Here is a 20,498-nt window from a genome sequence, read left to right on the forward strand (position 1 = left end):
GAGACATTGTGCCAGTCGGTGCAGCTCGTCGCTTGCATTCGTCTCGCAGCTTCCTCTCCATCTGCAGCAGCATTCCTTTTCCACTTTGAGAGGAGCCGCTAGCTGGCTCTTTTACTTCTGCCTTTGCACTTCCTGGCCAGTAGGAAATGCATTGCAGCAGCAATGCTTCCAAGCAGCCGCAATCCATTCAAAGTACCAGCAGTATTCTGTCAGTCGCACACAGCGCGCCACTGCCCCATTATACTCATGCTTGCCACCACTTTCAGCTTGTCTCAATTTAATTCATGAGCTCAGTTTCTTCTCTGCTTCTTTGACCATCTCTGATGAATTGCGTCCTCATCGTTCTCACCCGCTGCCGATGGTACATGCTCTCGACAGAAAAGCATCGGCTTTGTTTAAGCAGCGCATGTCTGCAGCAGGATCTGACTCCTGTCCGTACATTTACTTCCATACAGCTGCTGAGACTACGACGGCAATCAAGTCGGACTACATTGTGCAACTTCACAGGGTTCAGTTCAACTTGCGGGTGCAGGCTTCACGCGTGAGAGGCATTGATGCCCGCGTTCCCGAATCTCTCCATGGTTCCAGCAAAATTCAGTCTACACACCTCCGAAATTTGAACTTGCGCTGTTCCACAAGGACTCCACAGATCGTAGATGATAGGATCCTACAGTGCAGGAGGAGGCCATTCGGCCCATCCAATCGGCACCAGCAGCACTCCCACCCAGACCCTGTTTGCATGATGTCATGCACCTGACATAGCCCGTCCCACTGGCATTCAGGGGTGATTCAGCGTGGCCAATCAATCTTACCCGCATGTCTGAGTTAGAGCCAGATGAGAGTTTTTGGATCGCGGCATCAATGAAGGTGTCTTTATTTTCCCAAAGATCAAAGGTGCAATCCTGAGGGGAGTCAAGAATTTAACTCTGCGAATCTTGTCCTTGTCTGTGAGGTTGAAGTGGAAGTTTTCCACTGGCACGCAGCCCACTGACCTCCATGTGCATCTGCTGCATGCGCTTACTGACACAGTGAGCGAAGACTTTAGGTTTCAACGTGCGCCAAGTCAGAATTCAACAACTGCAAGAAGTTGCAAGGCAGTTAGGATGAATGCAATAAGTTGAGGTTTGCAGCATGAGACATTGAATTGAGCAGAGCACAGGCCACGGCTGTGGAGAAAGAGTTCATGGCTGAAAGTCTCACTCAGCTGGAACAATCTGAGGTGGATGAATCGGCAAAGAGCTATAGGCGCATGGCAGTCAACGAGTAAAGAGAGAGTCATGGTGTGCTTCCCTTCGATAGCTCAGCTGGTAGAGCGGAGGACTGTAGATGATTCATACCCGACATCCTTAGGTCGCTGGTTCAATTCCGGCTCGAAGGAAGCCCGGCGTTGACTTTTACCAGAACTCTGCATGGAGCAGCATGAGACATTGTGCCAGTCGGTGCAGCTCGTCACTTGCATTCGTCTCGCAGCTTCCTCTCCATCTGCAGCAGCATTCCTTTTCCACTTTGAGAGGAGCCGCTAGCTGGCTCTTTTACTTCTGCCTTTGCACTTCCTGGCCAGTAGGAAATGCATTGCAGCAGCAATGCTTCCAAGCAGCCGCAATCCATTCAAAGTACCAGCAGTATTCTGTCAGTCGCACACAGCGCGCCACTGCCCCATTATACTCATGCTTGCCACCACTTTCAGCTTGTCTCAATTTAATTCATGAGCTCAGTTTCTTCTCTGCTTCTTTGACCATCTCTGATGAATTGCGTCCTCATCGTTCTCACCCGCTGCCGATGGTACATGCTCTCGACAGAAAAGCATCGGCTTTGTTTAAGCAGCGCATGTCTGCAGCAGGATCTGACTCCTGTCCGTACATTTACTTCCATACAGCTGCTGAGACTACGACGGCAATCAAGTCGGACTACATTGTGCAACTTCACAGGGTTCAGTTCAACTTGCGGGTGCAGGCTTCACGCGTGAGAGGCAGTTGCATTGATGCCCGCGTTCCCGAATCTCTCCATGGTTCCAGCAAAATTCAGTCTACACACCTCCGAAATTTGAACTTGCGCTGTTCCACAAGGACTCCACAGATCGTAGATGATAGGATCCTACAGTGCAGGAGGAGGCCATTCGGCCCATCCAATCGGCACCAGCAGCACTCCCACCCAGACCCTGTTTGCATGATGTCATGCACCTGACATAGCCCGTCCCACTGGCATTCAGGGGTAATTCAGCGTGGCCAATCAATCTTACCCGCATGTCTGAGTTAGAGCCAGATGAGAGTTTTTGGATCGCGGCATCAATGAAGGTGTCTTTATTTTCCCAAAGATCAAAGGTGCAATCCTGAGGGGAGTCAAGAATTTAACTCTGCGAATCTTGTCCTTGTCTGTGAGGTTGAAGTGGAAGTTTTCCACTGGCACGCAGCCCACTGACCTCCATGTGCATCTGCTGCATGCGCTTACTGACACAGTGAGCGAAGACTTTAGGTTTCAACGTGCGCCAAGTCAGAATTCAACAACTGCATGAAGTTGCATGGCAGCTCTGTGGTGGACTGCATTTAACTTGACACCCTGATTTCATGGCTCACAGGAACGTATTCTGCCTCTGATTTTGTATGACTCGCATTCAGAAGAGAACCAGAATTGATGATGATGCACTGAAGGAAAATAGGCAAGGCAGATTTGTTCGCTGATTGTTGCATGTTAATTCCCACCTTGAATTTTTTAACTCTTTTTTGAACAGTTCTCCAAGAGAGTTGTCTCGTCTTCAAATGTACCCTCTTAGTGAGTGTTGTGGGCTTTGGTGTTCAGCCTTTTACTTGATCTCAACTTCGTTTCTCTTGAAGTGACCAGATCAATTCATGGAGTTCTCATGATCAGCTGGTTTACTGTGACGGTACAGCGAGGAAACTGGAATTTCACAGCTCCATGACTTCCAACCCAACCTATAGAATTCAGTAATCCATCATCAATCTGTCCCCACAGCTATTTTTGGTATCGAGTTCCAAAGAAACACAACACTCTGGCAGAACAAATTCATCTTCATTATTCTGAGAATGTGGCCTTTGGTCCTAAACTCTCCCAAGAGAGAAACATGCTCTCAGCATTTACCCACATTGACCAAATATCGATTCCTTACGTCTTAATCACATCCTATTATTTAATTTTCCAATTATTTTTGAACTTCCGCCTCAGAAAGCATTTGGAATTATTTACCTTTGTTTGTGTACAATGACACGTGACACCCTGACTGTCTGTGAACAATTGTCCTCAGCACGTGGAGAGTTTGTGCATGTTGATCATATTGCCTGCCAAACATACAGCAAGCACTCTGTAATGTGAGTGAGCTGTCCAGTCCCCTGCAGGACCTTACACTCGATGTTTCACAGCAGGATAAATGCTTGTTGCTCCTTACCCAGCAGAGAAAAGCCTCTGCTAATTCATGCACTGACTCCTCATGTGAAATGCTTTCTCCCCACCACCATGTCAAAGCAGCAGCATTCAGCCACTGGCTGGACACACAGATACAATAACAGTGAAAGAGACTTCGACTAAGTCAGACGTGGGGAAGAGTAGAGAGGTGACAGCAAACTAGCAGCTGCCTGGAAAGTGAGGGAGCAGCGAATGTGCTGCATTACTGCTGGAAGCATTTCATTGTGTCGGTGGAGTGTTTGGATGCACTGCAGCTCGAAGGCACTCCCTGCTGGTCAACCCATGCAACTGCAGAACTGAAACAGACATTTGCAGGCAGTGTTCAGACAGGAAAAGAGGGTCCCCGTGTTTTGGCGACAGCACATTCACTGTAATCTTTTTGTGAAGTTAAGAATGCTGAGTTGAGTGAATTGTCGTTGATCACACACTTCCTTCAAATGAACACATGCACCATCGAGCTGTTATTGAAGCAGCCAGCTGAAGACAGATGTGGATTGGAATCCAGTGATATTCAGCACATTTAAGATGAAGCACTGATGGAAAGCAGTGAAGGTGATTTTGTTTGTTGATTGTTCCACATGTGAATTCCCATTTCCACTTGTGACCCTTTTTTGGAGCACATCTCTCTGAAATGGGAGCTTGTCAGTGTGTTTGACTATCTGGGTCAGTGGTGCAATGGGTAACACGTCTGTCTATGGATCAGAAGATTGTGGGTTCAACTCCTACTTGGCTCATCTAACTTTTGCAATCTCCACATCACAGTTTTGCACCTTTTCCAAACTGACCAATCTGGTTGTGTTGCCATTGCAGTGTGAACTGTCCCTTCTCCAGAGATTAAATAGCAAAAACTGAACATTAATAAATGTACTCACAAAATGTCTTGTTGTGGGCTTTGATGTTGAGCCGTTTAATTGATTACAACTTTTCTTCTCTTTCAGTAACCAGGTTAAGTCACAGAATTGTGTTAAACAGCTCTTTTAGTTTCAATAAATTGTGAGGACCCGGAATTTCACAGCTCCCAGTCTCTACAAATGCAGATTATAGAATTGAGCAACAGTCAATGACTGTGCCCTCACAGCTCTGTGTGGTATGAACCATAGAACCACAGAACACTACAGCACAGAAACAGGCCCTTGGCCCTTCTTGGCTGTGCCGAGCCATTTTTCTGCCTAGTCCCACTGACCTGCACCTGGACCATATCCCTCCACGCCCCTCTCATCCTATCCAAGTTTTTCTTAAATGTTAAAAGTGACCCTGCATTTACCACTTCATCTGGCAGCTCATTCCACACTCTCACCACTCTCTGTCTGAAGAACCCCCCTCCCCAATATTCCCTTTAAACTTTTCTCCTTTCACCCTTAACCCATGCCCTCTAGCTTTTTTTACCCCTCGCCTCAGTGGAAAAAGCCTGCTCGCATTCACTCTATCTATACCCATCATAATTTTGTACACCTCTATCAAATCTCCCCTCATTCTTCTACGCTCCAGGGAATAAAGTCCTAACCCATTCAACCTTTCTCTTTAACTCAGTTTCTCAAGTCCCGGCAACATCCTTGTAAACCTTCTCTGCACCCTTTCAACCTTATTAATATTCTTCCTATAATTAGTGACCAAAACTGCATACAAGACTCTAAATTCGGCCTCACCAATGTCTTATACAACCTCACTATCAGATTCCAACACTTACACTCAATGCTTTGATTTATAAAGGCCAATGTTCCAAAAGCACTCTTTACAACCCTCTCTACCTGTGATGCCACTTTTAGGGAATTATGCATCTATATTCCCAGATCCCTCTGTTCTACTGCACTCTTAGTGTCCTACCATTTACCATATATATTCTACCTTGGTTTATCCTTCCAAAGTGCAATACCTCACACTTGTCTGCATTAAACTCCATCTGCCATTTTTCAGCCCATTTTTCTAGTTGGTCCAAGTCCCTCTGCGTTAGCACGAGTGGGCGAAACGACCACTATGGACTCAGGGTGAAGTTCAATCACGGCACAGCTTTATTTTCTTTTACGTCGACGGAGAAGCACAGTCAGGACATACAATCGGACTGTCCTGAAAGCGCTCTGCCCGTCTCTCGCAGCAGGCTATAGTTATACCTGAACTTCGGGGCAGTATGTGATTCAAATGCTAATACTTTATTTACGGTATTCAACCTTAGCCGTCCTGTCTCCATGTTTCCAAGTGTTGAGGAAATTGTTTTAGGTGTGTGTTAATTGTTTTATCTGATTGGTTATTTAATAGTCTAGAATCTCCGGGGTTCGAACCGTAGGTGTGTCATTGATCTCAAAAGAGATTTTGAGGGACCAGGAATGTTTCCTTAACTATGCTAATTTTAGGTGTCTCCATGGGTTGTTTGACTGTTTTAAAAGTGCTGATTTTGATGGGGTGAAGATTTAGTTCCTGTAGGTGCCATCCTGTCCAGCTCCCGTTATGTGCTAGCTCTTATTTGCATTCTAAAAGCATGCTCTTGCCTTCTGACCGGTGTCTGTTACTTTGTGATTTTTAGTGGAGAGGCTCTGAGTGTAACGTTATTCTGCTATCATATTGTGAGCCCAATTTCACAAAATTTGTTATACAATAACATTTCCCCCCTGTCGGTCAGGAGCGGGCTTGTTCTGCCTCTCTCAGACCGATTTTCTTCACAAATTTTATGTCCGGTTCTCCCTGCATTTGCACGCTGCAGTCGTACAGTTTAGGGGAGCCCCGGGTTTGTCAAATTAGGTGTACACGGGAGAAGTCTTCCCGATTTGTTAATTGTCCCATATTGCCAATCGTTCTGATTAGTTCCCTCCTAGTTTTGGTTTTCTTGCGCTGGCGGTATGTATAGCACATTATTACCCCCCAGGATATTGCCAGTACGAGTTGGATGGCAACCAGTATGTGCGAGATTATCCGGATCCAGGGGTGAATGTCTACACTTAGACCCCAGTCCCACATCCTCTGAACCCATGTCTGGCTCTGTAAGGCTGACTTTGTGTCACGCTCCAGGGTTTTGATATGTGATTGTAGCTGGTGGTATAATCGAACAGAGTGTCCCACTTTGAGACGGAGCTCTCTCAGTACTTCTGCTAAGTGTGGGATGGGAGCGTGTTCGGGCTCTCGGTAATATTTGAGGTCATCTCTCAATGGGTCCATGGCATTAAGTGTCAGGGTCTGTCTACTTCGGATGTTGGTGATGTGGACCTGGCCAATAGTGACCGGTTGGCGAGGGGTGAAGCAGAAGTTTGGGCTGTGGATCGGGCATGTCAGCCCGTTGTATATGAAGGATGTTCTTGTTGTGGCTACACAATACCTGCCTCGTCCTCCATATCCTGCCCGGGCAAAGTGTGGATTGGTGGGTGTAATTTCTAGGGTACAGCCCTGCGTTCTATTAAACTGCCTCTCCTTGTCTCAGTGGGTGAGGGCAGATGGTTACCTCTCCTCTTTGTTTGCATCCCGAGAGGGAGGTACTGAACATCACACCATGCCTTGAGATGGCTGTGACTTTGGTTATATGGTAGCAGAGGGAGGTATTGCCTCTAACAACACTGATGTTTTCGATCTGGAAGATAGGGAATGGTCCCGAGTCTGGTGTAACTATCGGAATCAATAGGACCATCCCTACTCCTGTACTCTCACTAACCTCGCATTCGGGGATCACTGGGTATACCCGTGTCATTCCTTTCAAGGTTCAGTTATCCAGCACCCCCTTCTGATCTGCGAGTTGTGCTAGCTGGGTGCTGTCAATCCAATCCAGTTTCAAAATGTCTCTTTGTGGCTGGGTTCATGGGTCTTCAGGAGGGGCGCAGATCGTTCCAAAGGTGCAGCCAGAGTCGCTCAGCAAGTCTGGCCGTTGGATACATGTTTGGGTCTTATCCAATGTGCAGGTGATGCAGGTCACATCGAGACCTGGGTGGACTTGTAGCCATGCATTGGAATACATTCTGTTGTTCTCGAGGTATGGTGCTGCCGGCACGCACAACGCCTCGGACGTATTGAATATTATTCTGTGGGATTGTTGTTAGGTGGTGTATCCCTGGATGGTGAACCTTGACAAGAAGATCACGGATAGGGCCATCCTCAAAGTGGTTAACATTATCCTGGAGAGGGGTAGGAAGGGTACACAAAGCCTGGTGGCCGCCAGATATTAGAATCTTAATATTAACTAATCTCTACAAACTAATCTACTTAGGCATGCCTCTACATTATATACATATATACACATAGTAGAGCCATGGCTGATGTGTGGTTCTCCTCCGTCCTAGAGATGAAGGTTGTTAATTCAATCTCCGCTGTGTGGATAGAGGTGGTTAGTTATGGGTCGATACGTGGCCTGTTTATGTCAACGGACTATTCTTGTCTTTACAGTTGGTCTGTCCTGTCTGCCAATCCCCGGGGTGGTATGTCTTTAACTGTGGCCAGTGCTTCCAGCGGCCTTTCCCTTTGGTGTCAACACAGGCACATTTGGTGTCAACACAGGTATGGCAGATGTCATGTTTCTTAACCTGGTCTCTTATAGCCTGTTGGTCTCTGGCTGTGTGGTGTAGCTCTCTGAGTTGGTGGTCTAGCTGTTGTACACATCTTTTCATTTTATCCTTGCGGGGGGTGGGGGGGTGGTGGTGGTGGGGGGCACAGGGCACGGGGGCGGTGGCACTGTTGTAATTTTAAAAATCTGATACTTTGGATCAGTTTGCTTACTCCAATATTTTACCCCAATGCCCTTATTTGCAAGATGGACAAAGGACAAACACAAGTAACGGTTCGACAAGTTTATTCAATTGGGTGATGCGTGGAGTGGACAGATAAAGCTATTTACAAACTAGACTGTGATGTCCTGGTTCTTCCTTAGTGAAGGGAACCTACGTGGGCGGGCTTTGACCGCCAGGTACCATCTCTGGTAGTGAGCGCCGGGTCAAACGGTTCTGGGAGTTCCAGTACCAGGGGCGCCATAGGTGGTAAGATTTGCAGGGTGCCCCATCCTTTTCGTCAGCGCTTCCTGGGTCATGGTTTTATTCCTGAACTCTATGAATTGGGGCGGGAACCGTGGGTTCATGTGCTGGTTCTGGGGGTAGTGGGTGGGGGTTGTAGCTGCTTGTTGGGCCAGCCCTTCGAGGGGCATGGGTTGGGCTCCACTGTCAGGGAATTGCTGAGATAGTCGTGTAGGGTAGTCGGGTGGTACCCTACAATTCCGGGCAAAATGGTTGGGTTGCCTGCAGGTGTAACACTGTACTTGTGGGGGTGCATATCTGGGGTTGGTTCTATCTGATTCCCTGTACCTGGGGTTGGGAATATATCGGGGTTCTGCCCAGAGCTGTGGTTTTCTGTATCAATGATTGGCAGAGGTATACGGGGGGTGGGTGCCCTCTGCGCCATACTCCATCATTGTCCCTGGACGCCCCTGCCTGCTCCCACTATGTCACCTCATCTGGGCTTGCATTACCCTGCAGCTTATAAATATCCACTTCCTCCAAGGGTGCTGTTGTGATAGCGACTATGTGCGGGAGGGCTTCCCCAGCTGCAGCCTTGGCCGCAGCGTCTGCTAGTTGGTTCCCCTTCTGTTCTGTCTTTACTCTCTGGTGGGCTTTTATCTTAATTACGGCTGATTCTGAGGGCAGCCTGGCTGCAGCTACCAGGTCTCGGATTATATTTTCGTGCTTTAAGCGACCCCCGCTGTGGTAACAAACCCGTGCCTTTTCCAGGCCATTGTGTAATCGTGGGTCACCCCTTTGAAGTTAAATCAAAGTGTGAAGCATTGTGTACTCAAAAACAAACAGACCTTTAACAACTCTGCTCTTACCTCAATGCAACAACAATCACCTACATTCGACAAGCAGCCAGACCCCACAAATACAATGAAGTACAAAACTATCCAAATGATCAGCTCAACTTTAGATTTTCTCTAATCAATCTTCCATCTTGCCAACTAATTGGTAATATTTTCCTAATATGTTGAGAGACTGTTTTCTCAAAGTTCTGTAACACACCCTGCGAACTTCCTCCTTTTAAAAACAAAGGATCAATGGGGTGTGATTATATGCAGTGCTAAGGTTCTTTATTCCCTCCCAATCAACAGCATCTCCTGGTAGTTCCATGCTTTCCTTGCAAATAATAGTCACAGGATTCATCAAACCAGGGGAAAATTCTAAACTTACTGTGGGATCAGGTGCCTCTGGAAAAAGAAGTGGGGGGATCCCCAGTCACTGCCACAGCCCAATCCATAAGCACTATCTCCCCCAGACTCAACTGTCCCAACCACACACAACATCCCTATCTGCATTGACAACTGAGATTTTAATTGATTAATCTCCTGCTGGAACTTGGAGTAATCAGAACTTGGATTCTTTTCACTAACTTGATAAACTTTAAACTGACTCATAGACAATATACTTACCTCATTGTTTTGTTCCTGCTTATCTACTTTCCCACAAAATTACTTATTTTCTTCTCTTAACTTCTCAACTAATTGCCTCATAATTTCTCTTTATCTTCAGTTTCTCTGACTTCTCACCCTGTAACTCTTCTAAACTACTAATCACAATAACTTTACTCAGTTTCAACAAACATTTTCTTTATCTCTGTTTCTCTACCAAGGAGCTGTTCCAGACAACTGGCAGTTGCAACCACTTTCCTAAGCTTGTGAGCCCTTTTACCCACTTCCCTTTGGGCACGAATCCAACAATTCTCTCCCTCGGATCCCAGGTCCGGTTTCGGGTCATCACCCCACCGTACCCATTTGGGCCACTTATGATTCAAATATAAACGGAAAACTTCCTCCCATTCGGCATGACAGGCCATAATTATTTCCTTTTAGGATTCGTTACTTGCGAATACGTAAGGGATCAGAGTAGGGGTCCGGTGTTCGCTAAGTTCCCTCTCACAGATTTTACCCAAATTTCCTCGACTGTTCCAGTTCTAACTACCAGTTTGTCCACCTTGTGTAACTGACACCGGGTTTATGGCCCAATTTACCGGTCAAGTCTGTATTAGTCCTTCAGTCACTTAAGACTGGCCGTCACGTGGGGTGCCTGCCCTCTTAATTCAGGCTCAGACGGAGTGTTGGAGAATACTGGGTTGAAGGTTCAGCTTCGGAGCTGCGTATTGCTTTTTATCGAAGTACTGACTGGCTTACGAACTGGCCACATCGGGGAGCTGGTGTTGGACACTGGGTCTTAAGATACCCTGGGCAACCAAAGCCTGAGCAATTTCCTCAGTGGCTTGTAGTGCATTGGGCTTTATGGGGTATTGTTTGTGGGGAGTGTGGACTGGCCCGTGTATGTGTAGGGGAGGGATTCTTACGAGGCCGCAGTCTTGTTTTGCCTTGGGGACCCAGTATCCCTGAATCCCACATATATGGATATTATTTAAATTCTATACCTTTTAAGTACAATCATGGCCATTGATTATACTCAAAAGGCTAAGAAATTCCAAGAATCGATTTCAATTTAATCCAATCCAATTTCCAAATTTTATTTAAGCTTTGTGTCAAACCCCACTGTTGTAAAATCACAATTAGGGGAAGAACATTAAAACATTAACAAAACAACAAAGAAAAACATTGATACAACCTCTTTACCAAACACACACAGACACATATGAAAGCTTTCAACATGCATTCCACATCACCTTCATCAGGTTTTTAACTAGATTCTTATTTTGTCTGTTAGATAGTGGGCGAGGGACCCTTCTGGTTCCCATTCAAAGGTGGTACTATTGCTATCTATGTTGGTTTCCTTTACGAGGGTCAGTATGTACCAACCCTGGCTCTAATGCTTTCATACTTGTGTGTGTATCTCTGATTAGGTTATGGTCTCGTGTTCCCACTGTTAGTACGTTTGTACCTTCAGTGGCAACCTGCAGAGCCCGACCTGCATGTAGCGGGGAGATTGCCGCTCTCAGAGGCAGATGAGCTCTGTACAGCCTCTCTGCAGGGGCCGCAGCGTACGGAGAGACTACCGACTACAGTGACTGGGGCCACCAGCTCCTACCCAAACTCCTATCGCTAAATGGACTCTCAGAGGGCAGCCGTTTCCCTATCTCCCAGGGAGTCACCCGGACCTGGGTGCGGACTGGCGTGTAGTCGGCCGTGGGTCGGAGTCCCCCGATGTGTAGTCGTTTTCTCACGCGACCAGAGGTCTCCTGCTTGTAGTGGTCGAGGCACTCAGAGGCTCCAGACTTAGAAGCGCCCGGACATGTAGCAAATTCCTCGCGGATTTTGCCCCCAGTGGCCAGATCTCTCGCACCTGCAGAGGTCCTCACCAACTTGCAGTGCCCGGACTTGCACCGAACTCCGAGAGTCTGATCCCAGTGGCCCGAATCCTTGGATGTCCTCCTTAACCTTAAATCCCAGGGTGCTGTTCCTGAACCTTAAATCCCAGAGTAATACCCCTACTCTGAAACACCTGTTCTGTCGGGTCCCCTAGTGGGCAGTCAGTCTGTGGTCGGGGGTCAGCGGAATGTAAAAATGAATCACAGTTCGCGATCCCAGCCGCCCGCCCAAAAAGAAACTTAAACCCACGTTACCGCTGTACAGCTACTGAACGGACGCACAAGTTCAGATCGCAGCAGCCATGAAACACTGCTCTGACACTGGGACACTAATATTCCGCGGGTCCGATGAAATGAGTAAAGATACTCACTCAGTGCCAGGAGACGGCGGTGCAGCGACAGTTGCGATCCCGGGCGAGCCCCATCTGTTAGCGCGAGTGGGCGAAAGGACCGCTACGGACTCAGGGTGAAGTTCAATCACGGCACAGCTTTATTTTCTTTTACGTCGACGGAGAAGCACAGTCAGGACATACAATCGGACTGTCCCAAAAGCGCTCTGCCCGTCCCTCGCAGTAGTCTATAGTTATACCTGAACTTCAGGGCAGTGTGCGATTCAAATGCTAATACTTTATTTACAGTATTCGACCTTAGCCATCCTGTCTCCATGTATCCAAGTGTTGAGGAAATTGTTTTAGGTGTGTGTTATTTGTTTTGTCTGATTGGTTATTTAATAGTCTAGAATCTCCGGGGTACGAACCATAGGTGTCATTGATATCAAAAGAGGTTTTGAGGGACCAGGAATGTTTCCTTAACTATGCTAATTTTAGGTGTCTCCATGAGTTGTTTGACTGTTTTAAAAGTGCTGATTTTGATGGGGTGAAGATTTAGTTCCTGCACATGCCATCCTGTCCAGCTTCCGTTATGTGCTAGCTCTCATTTGCATTCTAAAAGCATGCTCTTGCCTTCTGATCAGTGTCTGTTACTTCGCAACTTTTAGTGGAGAGGCTCTGAGTGTAACGTTAGTCTGCTAAAATTTTGTGCGCCAAATTTCATAAAATTTGTTGTCCGATAACACCATGAAGCTGTAGATGAAGCAGTCAAGGGCTGAACGGGGCAGGGTGAAAATCCGCTGCGTGCGTGCGTATTTGAAGGATTGGCATCGAGCGCTCAGTCGGTCCGGCAGAAGGCACGAGGAGTAAATACACCAAAGTCGTCCTTAGGTCACGGCTTGAATGACTTCAAGAACGTTTGCGCGCCCGTCGAAAAGTAAGCAAAAGTTTCAGTGACAGCGGCACCCCTAACGGGACGACTAGTTTGTCAGTGAACGCGCCGCTACGAAGGCAGAGGAGCCGTCTTTGCCTGTGGGAAAAGAGCCTCCAGACGGCTGCGATGTTTGTGCAGTTGCACGCGCGGGCCAGCGGCAGTGGCATTGAGCAGCGACACCAACGAAAGCTGAGCCCTCAGCTGCAAGCAAAGGAAGATTGCTAACGCTGAGACAGGCTTCTCGCCTGCCTCCTCACACTCGTGCTGACTGACTGCTGTTTTCCTCTGGGCTCGCCTCGCTTTGAAGGTGCAAATGCAGCCGCTTGGCTGACGATTACGCGTCGAATGCCATTTCCCCTCGCGCTGACGGCACGAGCGCGGCCGCTGGCTCCTTTCGATTGAATGGCAAAATGACTGCGTTGAAGCAGCAGGCCGATCCGATGAAGAATTTCTCTGCACTTTCGTGAGCATCTGGGAGCCAGGGTGCGAGGAGATGTTGGGCAGCAAGAAAGCAGGCGCAGCCATGGGCGTGGGGGAATTAGCTCAAGTGGTCGAGCGCTCGCTTCGCATGTGAGAGGCAGTGGGATCGATGCCCACATTCTCCACTTTGATTTTTAACCTTTGGGCCAAATCTTCGTGCCCAACATTCCTGCCGCAAAGTTCACACGTGCCCAGGCTTGGTCCGCACGCTGCCGTCCGCACAGAGTCTGAATGACTTGCAGAGCTTTTGCATGCAAGCTGCCTTCATATCTGTCAGCAGTAAAGAGGGCAATGAGAGGTGAATGGAAGAATAGAAGGTGGAAAAATAGCCCTGCCCTCTCTGAGGATTGAACTCAGGACCTTCAGATTATGAGACTGACGCGCTGCCTACTGCGCTAAGAAGGCACAGGCTGGCGTGCCCTCTACACTGCATGAGTAGATTTGCCATGGTCAGGCTCCACGCGGTCACAATGCAAAGAGTTCACGCAAGATTGGGGCAGATTAGAGAACAATATGGCAGCTTGTGATAGGAAGACAGACACGTTATCCGTCACGACTTCGGCCCAAGCTGCAGCTTGACGCAGGCGGGCCGCAGCACAGCCAAAACTTTGGCATCAAGACGTAGATGAAGCGCTCGAGGGCTAAAGGGCGCACTGTCACAATCAGCAAAGATTGTGGCTTTCAATGGATTTCAAAGATGTCGATGAAATGGAAAAACTACGGTGTGGAAAGAGCAGGCCGATCCGACGAAGAGGTCCTCTGCACTTTCTCCAGCGTCTTGGAGACGGACTGAGGAGATCCTGAGTGGCAAGAAAGCTGGAGCCACTGACTGCTTGGGGGAATTAGCTCAAATGGTAGAGCGCTCGCTTAGCATGCGAGAGGTAGTGGGATCGATGCCCACATTCTCCACTTTGATTTTTACCTTGGGGCCAAAGCTTCTTGGAGACCGGGCCTGACGGAAGCGTGGACAGCAAGTAAGCTGAGGCCAGAATTGGCACGGGGAATTAGCTCAAATGGTAGAGCGCTCGCTTTGCATGCGAGAGGTAGTGGGATCGATGCCCACATTCTCCAATCTGATTTTATCTTTGGCCCAAAGTTTCAGGCCCGTCCGTCACGTCATTCACTTTACGCATCTCCAGGCTTTCTCCACGCGCTGCCGCACGCACGCACGCACGCACGCACGCTGGCAGGCGCAGAGTTTCTGAATGATTTGCGCAGTTGCCGCAAGAAGCTGCCGTCATATTTGTCAGCAGCAACGCTGGCAATGAAGGTGTCAAATACATCTGCTCTTTCACAAGGTGGAATCCAGGGTGCACACGTGATGAGACTCGCACGCTGCCGACTGCACCAAGAAGGCACACTTGGAAGTGCGCTGCACACCAGGTGACTAGAGTTGCCATCGTACAGCCTGCATCGAGCCACAAAGCAAAGTGTTGAGAAAAGACTGAGGAAATGACACAGCAATAGCTCAGCTTGTGATGCAGAGTCAGAAAGGGCCCACGGTGCAGGGCGAAGCTGGCGGCTAAGTGTATGCCTACAGCTTTGCCATGAAGCTGTAGATGAAGCAGTCAAGGGCTGAACGGGGCAGGGTGAAAATCCGCTGCGTGCGTGCGTGCGTACTTGAAGGATTGGCATCGAGCGCTCAGTCGGTCCGGCAGAAGGCACGAGGAGTAAAGACACCAAAGTCGTCCTTAGGTCACGGCTTGAATGACTTCAAGAACGTTTGCGCGCCCGTCGAAAAGTAAGCAAAAGTTTCAGTGACAGCGGCACTCCTAACGGGACGACTAGTTTATCAGTGAACGCGCCGCTACGAAGGCAGAGGAGCCGTCTTTGCCTGTGGGAAAAGAGCCTCCAGACGGCTGCGATGTTTGTGCAGTTGCACGCGCGGGCCAGCGGCAGTGGCATTGAGCAGCGACACCAGCGAAAGCTGAGCCCTCAGCTGCAAGCAAAGGAAGATTGCTAACGCTGAGACAGGCTTCTCGCCTGCCTCCTCACACTCGTGCTGACTGACTGCTGTTTTCCTCTGGGCTCGCCTCGCTTTGAAGGTGCAAATGCAGCCGCTTGGCTGACGATTACGCGTCGAATGCCATTTCCCCTCGCGCTGACGGCACGAGCGCGGCCGCTGGCTCCTTTCGATTGAATGGCAAAATGACTGCGTTGAAGCAGCAGGCCGATCCGATGAAGAATTTCTCTGCACTTTCGTGAGCATCTGGGAGCCAGGGTGCGAGGAGATGTTGGGCAGCAAGAAAGCAGGCGCAGCCATGGGCGTGGGGGAATTAGCTCAAGTGGTCGAGCGCTCGCTTCGCATGTGAGAGGCAGTGGGATCGATGCCCACATTCTCCACTTTGATTTTTAACCTTTGGGCCAAATCTTCGTGCCCAGCATTCCTGCCGCAAAGTTCACACGTCCCCAGGCTTGGTCCGCACGCTGCCGTCCGCACAGAGTCTGAATGACTTGCAGAGCTTTTGCATGCAAGCTGCCTTCATATCTGTCAGCAGTAAAGAGGGCAATGAGAGGTGAATGGAAGAAAAGAAGGTGGAAAAATAGCCCTGCCCTCTCTGAGGATTGAACTCAGGACCTTCAGATTATGAGACTGACGCGCTGCCTACTGCGCTAAGAAGGCACAGGCTGGCGTGCCCTCTACACTGCATGAGTAGATTTGCCATGGTCAGGCTCCACGCGGTCACAATGCAAAGAGTTCACGCAAGATTGGGGCAGATTAGAGAACAATATGGCAGCTTGTGATAGGAAGACAGACACGTTATCTGTCACGACGTCGGCCCAAGCTGCAGCTTGACGCAGGCGGGCCGCAGCACAGCCAAAGCTTTGGCATCAAGACGTAGATGAAGCGCTCGAGGGCTAAAGGGCGCACTGTCACAATCAGCAAAGATTGTGGCTTTCAATGGATTTCAAAGATGTCGATGAAATGGAAAAACTACGGTGTGGAAAGAGCAGGCCGATCCGACGAAGAGGTCCTCTGCACTTTCTCCAGCGTCTTGGAGACGGACTGAGGAGATCCTGAGCGGCAAGAAAGCTGATGCCACTGACAGCTTGGGGGAATTAGCTCAAATGGTAGAGCGCTCGCTTAGCATGCGAGAGGTAGTGGGATCGATGCCCACATTCTCCACTTTGATTTTTACCTTGGGGCCAAAGCTTCTTGGAGACCGGGCCTGACGGAAGCGTGGACAGCAAGTAAGCTGAGGCCAGAATTGGCACGGGGAATTAGCTCAAATGGTAGAGCGCTCGCTTTGCATGCGAGAGGTAGTGGGATCGATGCCCACATTCTCCAATCTGATTTTATCTTTGGCCCAAAGTTTCAGGCCCGTCCGTCACGTCATTCACTTTACGCATCTCCAGGCTTTCTCCACGCGCTGCCGCACGCACGCACGCACGCACGCACGCTGGCAGGCGCAGAGTTTCTGAATGATTTGCGCAGTTGCCGCAAGAAGCTGCCGTCATATTTGTCAGCAGCAACGCTGGCAATGAAGGTGTCAAATACATCTGCTCTTTCACAAGGTGGAATCCAGGGTGCACACGTGATGAGACTCGCACGCTGCCGACTGCACCAAGAAGGCACACTTGGAAGTGCGCTGCACACCAGGTGACTAGAGTTGCCATCGTACAGCCTGCATCGAGCCACAAAGCAAAGTGTTGAGAAAAGACTGAGGAAATGACACAGCAATAGCTCAGCTTGTGATGCAGAGTCAGAAAGGGCCCACGGTGCAGGGCGAAGCTGGCGGCTAAGTGTATGCCTACAGCTTTGCCATGAAGCTGTAGATGAAGCAGTCAAGGGCTGAACGGGGCAGGGTGAAAATCCGCTGCGTGCGTGCGTGCCTGCGTATTTGAAGGATTGGCATCGAGCGCTCAGTCGGTCCGGCAGAAGACACGAGGAGTAAAGACACCAAAGTCGTCCTTAGGTCACGGCTTGAATGACTTCAAGAACGTTTGCGCGCCCGTCGAAAAGTAAGCAAAAGTTTCAGTGACAGCGGCACTCCTAACGGGACGACTAGTTTATCAGTGAACGCGCCGCTACGAAGGCAGAGGAGCCGTCTTTGCCTGTGGGAAAAGAGCCTCCAGACGGCTGCGATGTTTGTGCAGTTGCACGCGCGGGCCAGCGGCAGTGGCATTGAGCAGCGACACCAGCGAAAGCTGAGCCCTCAGCTGCAAGCAAAGGAAGATTGCTAACGCTGAGACAGGCTTCTCGCCTGCCTCCTCACACTCGTGCTGACTGACTGCTGTTTTCCTCTGGGCTCGCCTCGCTTTGAAGGTGCAAATGCAGCCGCTTGGCTGACGATTACGCGTCGAATGCCATTTCCCCTCGCGCTGACGGCACGAGCGCGGCCGCTGGCTCCTTTCGATTGAATGGCAAAATGACTGCGTTGAAGCAGCAGGCCGATCCGATGAAGAATTTCTCTGCACTTTCGTGAGCATCTGGGAGCCAGGGTGCGAGGAGATGTTGGGCAGCAAGAAAGCAGGCGCAGCCATGGGCGTGGGGGAATTAGCTCAAGTGGTCGAGCGCTCGCTTCGCATGTGAGAGGCAGTGGGATCGATGCCCACATTCTCCACTTTGATTTTTAACCTTTGGGCCAAATCTTCGTGCCCAACATTCCTGCCGCAAAGTTCACACGTCCCCAGGCTTGGTCCGCACGCTGCCGTCCGCACAGAGTCTGAATGACTTGCAGAGCTTTTGCATGCAAGCTGCCTTCATATCTGTCAGCAGTAAAGAGGGCAATGAGAGGTGAATGGAAGAAAAGAAGGTGGAAAAATAGCCCTGCCCTCTCTGAGGATTGAACTCAGGACCTTCAGATTATGAGACTGACGCGCTGCCTACTGCGCTAAGAAGGCACAGGCTGGCGTGCCCTCTACACTGCATGAGTAGATTTGCCATGGTCAGGCTCCACGCGGTCACAATGCAAAGAGTTCACGCAAGATTGGGGCAGATTAGAGAACAATATGGCAGCTTGTGATAGGAAGACAGACACGTTATCCGTCACGACGTCGGCCCAAGCTGCAGCTTGACGCAGGCGGGCCGCAGCACAGCCAAAGCTTTGGCATCAAGACGTAGATGAAGCGCTCGAGGGCTAAAGGGCGCACTGTCACAATCAGCAAAGATTGTGGCTTTCAATGGATTTCAAAGATGTCGATGAAATGGAAAAACTACGGTGTGGAAAGAGCAGGCCGATCCGACGAAGAGGTCCTCTGCACTTTCTCCAGCGTCTTGGAGACGGACTGAGGAGATCCTGAGCGGCAAGAAAGCTGGTGCCCCTGACAGCTTGGGGGAATTAGCTCAAATGGTAGAGCGCTCGCTTAGCATGCGAGAGGTAGTGGGATCGATGCCCACATTCTCCACTTTGATTTTTACCTTGGGGCCAAAGCTTCTTGGAGACCGGGCCTGACGGAAGCGTGGACAGCAAGTAAGCTGAGGCCAGAATTGGCACGGGGAATTAGCTCAAATGGTGGAGCGCTCGCTTTGCATGCGAGAGGTAGTGGGATCGATGCCCACATTCTCCAGTCTGATTTTATCTTTGGCCCAAAGTTTCAGGCCCGTCCGTCACGTCATTCACTTTACGCATCTCCAGGCTTTCTCCACGCGCTGCCGCACGCACGCACGCACGCACGCTGGCAGGCGCAGAGTTTCTGAATGATTTGCGCAGTTGCCGCAAGAAGCTGCCGTCATATTTGTCAGCAGCAACGCTGGCAATGAAGGTGTCAAATACATCTGCTCTTTCACAAGGTGGAATCCAGGGTGCACACGTGATGAGACTCGCACGCTGCCGACTGCACCAAGAAGGCACACTTGGAAGTGCGCTGCACACCAGGTGACTAGAGTTGCCATCGTACAGCCTGCATCGAGCCACAAAGTAAAGTGTTGAGAAAAGACTGAGGAAATGACACAGCAATAGCTCAGCTTGTGATGCAGAGTCAGAACGGGCCCACGGTGCAGGGCGAAGCTGGCGGCTAAGTGTATGCCTACAGCTTTGCCATGAAGCTGTAGATGAAGCAGTCAAGGGCTGAACGGGGCAGGGTGAAAATCCGCTGCGTGCGTGCGTGCCTGCGTATTTGAAGGATTGGCATCGAGCGCTCAGTCGGTCCGGCAGAAGGCACGAGGAGTAAAGACACCAAAGTCGTCCTTAGGTCACGGCTTGAATGACTTCAAGAACGTTTGCGCGCCCGTCGAAAAGTAAGCAAAAGTTTCAGTGACAGCGGCACCCCTAACGGGACGACTAGTTTATCAGTGAACGCGCCGCTACGAAGGCAGAGGAGCCGTCTTTGCCTGTGGGAAAAGAGCCTCCAGACGGCTGCGATGTTTGTGCAGTTGCACGCGCGGGCCAGCGGCAGTGGCATTGAGCAGCGACACCAGCGAAAGCTGAGCCCTCAGCTGCAAGCAAAGGAAGATTGCTAACGCTGAGACAGGCTTCTCGCCTGCCTCCTCACACTCGTGCTGACTGACTGCTGTTTTCCTCTGGGCTCGCCTCGCTTTGAAGGTGCAAATGCAGCCGCTTGGCTGACGATTACGCGTCGAATGCCATTTCCCCTCGCGCTGACGGCACGAGCGCGGCCGCTGGCTCCTTTCGATTGAATGGCAAAATGACTGCGTTGAAGCAGCAGGCCGATCCGATGAAGAATTTCTCTGCACTTTCGTGAGCATCTGGGAGCCAGGGTGCGAGGAGATGTTGGGCAGCAAGAAAGCAGGCGCAGCCATGGGCGTGGGGGAATTAGCTCAAGTGGTCGAGCGCTCGCTTCGCATGTGAGAGGCAGTGGGATCGATGCCCACATTCTCCACTTTGATTTTTAACCTTTGGGCCAAATCTTCGTGCCCAACATTCCTGCCGCAAAGTTCACACGTCCCCAGGCTTGGTCCGCACGCTGCCGTCCGCACAGAGTCTGAATGACTTGCAGAGCTTTTGCATGCAAGCTGCCTTCATATCTGTCAGCAGTAAAGAGGGCAATGAGAGGTGAATGGAAGAAAAGAAGGTGGAAAAATAGCCCTGCCCTCTCTGAGGATTGAACTCAGGACCTTCAGATTATGAGACTGACGCGCTGCCTACTGCGCTAAGAAGGCACAGGCTGGCGTGCCCTCT

General features: G+C 49.9%; 10 non-coding genes across 10 annotated transcripts; 6 read left to right on the top strand and 4 right to left on the bottom strand.

Annotated features, from left to right (window-relative positions):
- Positions 1-1,289: 1,289 nt before the first annotated feature.
- Positions 1,290-1,378, top strand: trnay-gua (transfer RNA tyrosine (anticodon GUA)). Its single transcript is given in 2 exon segments — positions 1,290-1,326; positions 1,343-1,378. It is a non-coding gene; the product is annotated as a tRNA-Tyr (tRNA).
- Positions 1,379-13,748: 12,370 nt separating this feature from the next.
- On the bottom strand, positions 13,749-13,821 carry trnam-cau (transfer RNA methionine (anticodon CAU)). Its single transcript has one exon. It is a non-coding gene; the product is annotated as a tRNA-Met (tRNA).
- Positions 13,822-14,252: 431 nt separating this feature from the next.
- Positions 14,253-14,325, top strand: trnaa-agc (transfer RNA alanine (anticodon AGC)). The gene has a single exon. It is a non-coding gene; the product is annotated as a tRNA-Ala (tRNA).
- An 89-nt stretch (positions 14,326-14,414) lies between these two features.
- trnaa-ugc (transfer RNA alanine (anticodon UGC)) lies at positions 14,415-14,487 on the top strand. The gene has a single exon. It is a non-coding gene; the product is annotated as a tRNA-Ala (tRNA).
- Positions 14,488-15,966: 1,479 nt separating this feature from the next.
- trnam-cau (transfer RNA methionine (anticodon CAU)) lies at positions 15,967-16,039 on the bottom strand. Its single transcript has one exon. It is a non-coding gene; the product is annotated as a tRNA-Met (tRNA).
- Positions 16,040-16,470: 431 nt separating this feature from the next.
- trnaa-agc (transfer RNA alanine (anticodon AGC)) lies at positions 16,471-16,543 on the top strand. Its single transcript has one exon. It is a non-coding gene; the product is annotated as a tRNA-Ala (tRNA).
- Positions 16,544-16,632: 89 nt separating this feature from the next.
- Positions 16,633-16,705, top strand: trnaa-ugc (transfer RNA alanine (anticodon UGC)). Its single transcript has one exon. It is a non-coding gene; the product is annotated as a tRNA-Ala (tRNA).
- A 1,483-nt stretch (positions 16,706-18,188) lies between these two features.
- Positions 18,189-18,261, bottom strand: trnam-cau (transfer RNA methionine (anticodon CAU)). The gene has a single exon. It is a non-coding gene; the product is annotated as a tRNA-Met (tRNA).
- A 431-nt stretch (positions 18,262-18,692) lies between these two features.
- On the top strand, positions 18,693-18,765 carry trnaa-agc (transfer RNA alanine (anticodon AGC)). The gene has a single exon. It is a non-coding gene; the product is annotated as a tRNA-Ala (tRNA).
- Positions 18,766-20,406: 1,641 nt separating this feature from the next.
- trnam-cau (transfer RNA methionine (anticodon CAU)) lies at positions 20,407-20,479 on the bottom strand. Its single transcript has one exon. It is a non-coding gene; the product is annotated as a tRNA-Met (tRNA).
- Between the last annotated feature and the right edge of the window lie 19 nt (positions 20,480-20,498).

Source organism: Carcharhinus amblyrhynchos, chromosome 8, assembly GCF_965287045.1.
Source record: "Carcharhinus amblyrhynchos chromosome 8, sCarAmb.v2.hapA, whole genome shotgun sequence".
NCBI classification, from domain to species: Eukaryota; Metazoa; Chordata; class Chondrichthyes; order Carcharhiniformes; family Carcharhinidae; genus Carcharhinus; species Carcharhinus amblyrhynchos.